The sequence below is a fragment of the Cydia strobilella genome, chromosome 1 (assembly GCF_947568885.1).
Source record: "Cydia strobilella chromosome 1, ilCydStro3.1, whole genome shotgun sequence".
Lineage (NCBI taxonomy): Eukaryota > Metazoa > Arthropoda > Insecta > Lepidoptera > Tortricidae > Cydia > Cydia strobilella.
In genome coordinates this window covers 26,615,329-26,621,328 of record NC_086041.1, presented here as the reverse complement: position 1 = coordinate 26,621,328, position 6,000 = coordinate 26,615,329, and the positions used below count along the sequence as shown (strand labels likewise).

Here is a 6,000-nt window from a genome sequence, read left to right as displayed (position 1 = left end):
CATGGGTATTCGCTTCAAAATGCAAATGTTTTGTTTATAGTACGTAGATTGGTAAAACAAACAAATGTTTATTAGTACGGGTCGGTACTCAGAAGCTTATTTCCAAAGCACTTCACTACTCGGAACAGAAAAGTTAATTAGGTAAGCTATTTTGCAGCTTATATTTTAATATCGATTTGTGACCAGTCAGGAGAAGAAAAACTTAAACACATCTTATAATAGTTATATTATAATTAGGTATTTAGTTAGGAACGTCTAACAATTTTGTTATGTATCATCAATACCTCGTCGTGTAGATACCAGATAATATAACGCGACTTTTCTTAGAAAAAGAGAAGTAAATAAGGGTTCGTCCATAACATATATAATATATAATCCACACTTTTGAAAGACATTCATACCTAATCATTTTATTTATCGTTTTACAACCATTTTGTAGTATACACACCACGTAGTTCTTTATTTTAATAATAATAAGGTACATACGTCAACCAGACGCTTCGCGATTTCTGCAAAAAAAGTTACAACGCCAAATGTTTCAAAATTGTACTCTCTACTGAGGCTCTTATATTTATTACGTTTCAACTAATTATAACTAAAATAATACAGATAACTTTAAAGGTTTTTTGTCAAATAGAACTTGGTTTCCATATGGGCATTTTGAATATACAGCAAAGCGAATGGCAAATTGTATAGCGTAGTTAGCCCGGAGTTGTCATGGACGTCATGGTCCAATTTGTGCACTGTCTTTAAAAGGAATAAAATAAATATTTGAATGAAACAATAGTCATTCACCCTTTCGTTCGTTCATCCCCGGTTTCCCGCCCGCAGAGTCCGCGCGCGGTCCGCAGAGTACACTCGTCCCGCATCATTCACTCACGAACGAACTTTATTACGAACTTATGAACTTCTGAATTATAAATTATAAGTTTGGATTTATTGGTGTGTGTGTTTTAAGTCAAGGATGTTTTTAGAACCGTTTTTGTGGAGTGGTTAAGTTGGCACTATTTTATTTTGTGGTGAATTTGTTTTGCTGATTTGATTTGGTTAAGGTAGGTTATCATTATTATATTAACATACGTACTATAGCTAGCCTGCCATTTCCTAATTTAAAAATAAACATTTAATAAACAACTCAAGCGAAGACCAAGCTGTAATATTTTACATTATTACGAGAAGTAGCAACATACTTAAAATCTTGTAAGAATATACATACATACAGTAGCGGCAAATAATCCATTATATTTTTTCGATATATTTGCATTATTTTTTTTGTAATATCTCAAAAATGGCTTAAGCGATTTCGATGAAATGTACAATATGAAAACGACAATTTGAACAAACTAGGCAATATTTGTAAAATAATAATTATTATTATTATTATTGTTGGGGTTTTGTGGGCCTGTGAGTGTCACGTCGACCAAGCAGTGATCTATTGTGACGGCCCTTTAAAGTTCGTTACTAATGCCCGTTGAGTCCAGAAAATTCCAGATTCTTTGGGCCGTAATGTTCTGTACCTCATAGGGTTGCAGTATGTGCCGCCCTAAGTGGATACTTCTTTTTGACATTAGTGGTCCACAGGAACAGAGAATGTGCATTGCAGTCTCCTCTGATTCCTGGCAGAACCTGCATGTCGCATCCTGTTTCTTCCCAATTCGGAACATGTGTTTGTTCAACTTACAGTGTCCAGTCAATATTCTAGTCACTGCGCAGGTTTTATATCTTTTGAGCCTTAGAAGCTCCTTAGCAGTTTTGCCGTTGAACCCTTTGATTAGAGCTTTCGAGTGTTCTTGTCCTTTGACGAACTTCCACCGATCGATTGCTCTCGTTTTTTCTATGTTGCTGAGCAGAGAGTATGCATCCCGTTTTGTGATTCCACAGAACGGTTCTGGGCCGACCAGGGGTGTGTCTGCGCCCTTTCTAGCAAGTTGGTCCGCTTCTTCGTTTCCGTTAATGTCGGAGTGCCCTGGTACCCATCTAAGTATGACTTTGTTGGAGTCAGCCAGTGCATTTAGGTTTGTTTTACAGTTCTGGACTAGTTTTGAGTTTGACTCGAGGGAATCTAGTGCCAGCAGAGCAGCTTGGCTGTCTGAGTTGATGTAGATATGATGGTGTCTTAGGTTTCTATCCAGGTTAAGCTCCGCACATTTGTTGATGGCGAAGACTTCTGCCTGGAAGATTGATGCCTGTGTGCCCATGCTGACGCTAGCTCTGAGCTTAGGTCTCTCACCATAGATCCCACATCCTACATCATTGCCTTTCTTGGAACCATCCGTGTACCAAATATGGCTTCCCTCTTCGAAGTACATTTGGTCGTTGGTCCATTTGTCTCTAGGAGGGATTTCTACTGTGTACAGTTTGGTAAAATGACATTCGGTGTGCGTGTCATCAGTGGGCATGCTAAGGGTTCTATTTGCAAAAACCCAGGCCTTTAGTTTGGTTAATGCTTGAGAGCGCCATTTTGGCCTGTTTAGCGTGCATATTCTGTAGACGCACTGCTTGGCCTCCTTTTGCACGTGATGCAAATAATTAGTTTGCCTGAGATCGCGGTAGCCCGCGGTGGGTATTAAAATGTAAAGTAATGATTTGATTTAATTTTTAAACCAGAGGCTAACGAGGGCAAAAAATCGATTCATCTAGGTTTTATTGTTGGTAAGATTCGCTTTTGAGTGTTTTCAAATAACAAAATCAATATTTATAACAAACATTAATTGGTGTGCGTGAAGTCCCCAATCCGCATTGTGCTAACGTGGCTGCCTGTTGCCACGTGCTGTGGGACGTAAGTATACATGTATATGGTCGTGTCGTTACGATGATGCAGTCATTGTTTATACGATATAAAGTCTAATTTCAAGAATTTTCAAATAAATGCCTGCACAATGGTTTATATTAATAACCCTTGGTTTTGTATCGAATACCTACAAATAATACAATTTCCCGATAGACTATTTAAAAAGTTCTCGTTATGCCAGTGATCCAGCTACCCACATACAATATACATTCCTACCCTTTGTAGTCTCGCAACATTACATACTCGTACGTACCACTAACATGGGTTAAACAAAATTGTTCAGGTTGTTTCCTAACAAAAATATGCAAGCCAAATATTTGCTTTCACATCTAGCACAAGAATTACGCAATACCAACATACTTAAGCACCTTACTACCTATTCATTTTGTTGTCAATTGAATCACAAATTTTTATTTTGTAGCCAGCTCATAATTTATCCATATATATATTTTTACTTATTACTTATTAGCAAACTGGTTGAGTAATCAACACCGTGCTTAGTAGTTAGTTTGTGCGGAAATAGAAGAGTCGTTTTTCCGCTCAGACTCTACGCAGGTATTAAATAGTTAAAAATGACATGTTATGGGTGGGTATGAAAATAAAAATGTCTAAATATGTAGGTAGTTGAAAAATAAAACCTCCGCAAGACTTAACCTACCTCAACATTTCCGGTGTATTTTAATTACTGCCAAAGTATTTGCAAACCATGCATCGATTAGCTTCGCGTTGTACTCATTATTGACATGGGCCGATCCTTTGAAAATACAAGTCCACCAGACCCCCAAATCAAACAGCCACTTGTTTTAACCAACGAGGTCCGCAATAACGCTACCCTCGCCGTCATGTGCATCCCTCTTACAATTAGCGACAATATAAACACTTATTATGGACCTTAATGCTATACAAGCTGGGGTACGGCTGTGCTGCTGACTGTTCAAAAAAGAGCTTTTGCATTGTGTGCACATATGGGAATTAGTTTTATATGAGGTGGGGGATAATTTTGATAGCGCTATGTCGGCTATACAGGCCACTTCGAACAATGATCTAGATATCAACTAGATATCCACTAGGTATGAAACAGAAAAATAACGATATATATATTTAAGAAAGTCATGTCAAATTTGACATTTCCGCGATTCCAAATTTCCTCTTGAACGATCTCTTTAAGATTTGTTTAAGGTATTACTTAGACATCCAATGGATATCTAATGGATATCCCAAAACGTCACAATAATTGTAGCGTGAAATGACAATTTGGTTTCTCGAATCGAACTGCAAAAGATAACTAGTTGAGAACTAAACTATAACATATCTGTTAGATCTCGTATTGTTCTCGTATCTAGTTAAGTTAATTATCAAGTTGTTCGAATTGACGGGTTAGTCTTTATTACACGACTGCCCAAAAAAGGAGTGTAAGTATTGTTTTTTACTTCAGAGAGCCTATCACTTGACGATCGTGGATAGAAAACGCTAATTGAAACTGAAATAATGTACAGTCAAGTGTAAAAATATGGGTGCAATCATCATACTCAAAAATATGTCCCATAGCTCTTATGTCAGCGACTTGTTAACTATGGGACTTATTTTTAAGTAAGTTATGTTTACACTTGACTGTACCTACAATGTTTATGATCACGTGACATTTCGTTGCATCTGTCATCGTAATTTTTTTCTTTTTGATCGGTGTTTGTCGATGTACGATTGTCACCTTGGCTAGGCCTCCAGATATACTTGTGAATGTGAATATAAAAGTGCGTTTCTTGACGCCCCAAAGAAAAAGTGAGGCTATAACAAGTCAGAAAATGATATTTGTAAAGAATCACCTGCAAAATCGTTTTAAATTGAGCTCTGAGTCAGCCGAAGATAATCTAAGAGGGCAAGGTATCCAAAACTGCATACCGTTATTGTTCAGATAATAAGAGCGTGACCGTACTGACATATGAGCGGCTCGATAAATATTAAATAAACAATCTTCCAAAAATATAAATAAATACCTCGGTTGTTTTTATCTACTCGTACTAGGCATATATATCTTTATACCGCTGAGACAAAAATGGGTACAATTTGTACAGAAATCCTATGAAAAGTGTAGGTACCTGTTTTCATTGCTTTATACCGGGTGTTATACACGGTGTTTCCTGTAACAGGAGCAATAAATTAAACTGGAGGCTGTACGCCTGAAACTGACCAACATTTGTTCAGCAACTTTTTTAAATTATGAAATTATTGATTATACCTTTTTCATACTAATTCAATATTATTTTCAATGTACGCTGCCATCTACGTGTTTGACGTTGCTTGTCACCCTTTAAATATAACAAATTTTGCAATACATTGCGTCTTAGAATAAACTTTAAAATGTAATGAAAATCAAAACACAAGTTATTTTTTTAAAGTTGCTGAACAAATGTTGGTCAGTTTGAGGAGTACATCCTACGGCTTAATTTAATGGTCCTGTTACAGAAAACACCCGGTGTACCATTAATTGCATGTAAAAAATACGCAAGTAAGTATAACGGGTTAGCACTAATTGACTAGCACGTTATCTTTTCGCGGATTAGCAAAGTAATACTTTCTGCAAAGTAACGCCTGATTCTATTCATTATATAATAACATATAAATATTTACTTTATATCATGTAATAGGTAATATAACGCCATACATTGCGTCTTAGAATAAACTTTAAACTGTACTAAAAATCAAAACAAAAGTTATTCTTAAAAGTTGTTAAACAAATGTTGGTTAGTTTAATTTTTTGCTTCTGTTACAGGCCACACCCGGTATAAAGTCACGAAGAAGTGTTTGGCCGGTAATACGAGTTGGCGGAAATGTAAATATACTCGTGAATTTTTACACCCGGATTAGCACAGACCAACCTGAAGCTGTGCTAAAGGAATAAAACCGACTGTACTCTTCCGGATGAAATTTCACCCGAAAAACTCGTTGGGTTTAATATTAGTTATGTTATTGGGAAAGTATGTAATGTATTAAACATATAATATTTTATTGACATGTGAAATAAGCTTGCGTACTACCTTTTAATTTTGAAGTTATATATATGCAACATCATGATAATGATAACTCCCGAAAAAAAGAAATTTGTACAATCATTAAGTAATTTTAATGTTGACAATTGCTTAACAGTTTAATATTTCTACCATGGATGTCGCTGAAATTTTTTTACTGAATATACTATGTATGTAGTTGGT

At 36.1% G+C, this 6,000-nt stretch overlaps 1 protein-coding gene across 2 annotated transcripts in view; it reads left to right on the top strand.

The window, feature by feature from the left end:
• The first annotated feature begins 992 nt into the window (after positions 1-992).
• Positions 993-6,000, top strand: part of LOC134742282 (kinesin-like protein CG14535) — a 326,650-nt gene continuing 321,642 nt past the window's right edge. For both annotated transcript variants that reach the window (XM_063675350.1, XM_063675336.1), the window contains exon 1: positions 993-1,052. The gene's annotated coding sequence lies outside the window, so the exon portion shown is untranslated. The remainder of the gene's footprint in view (positions 1,053-6,000) is intronic.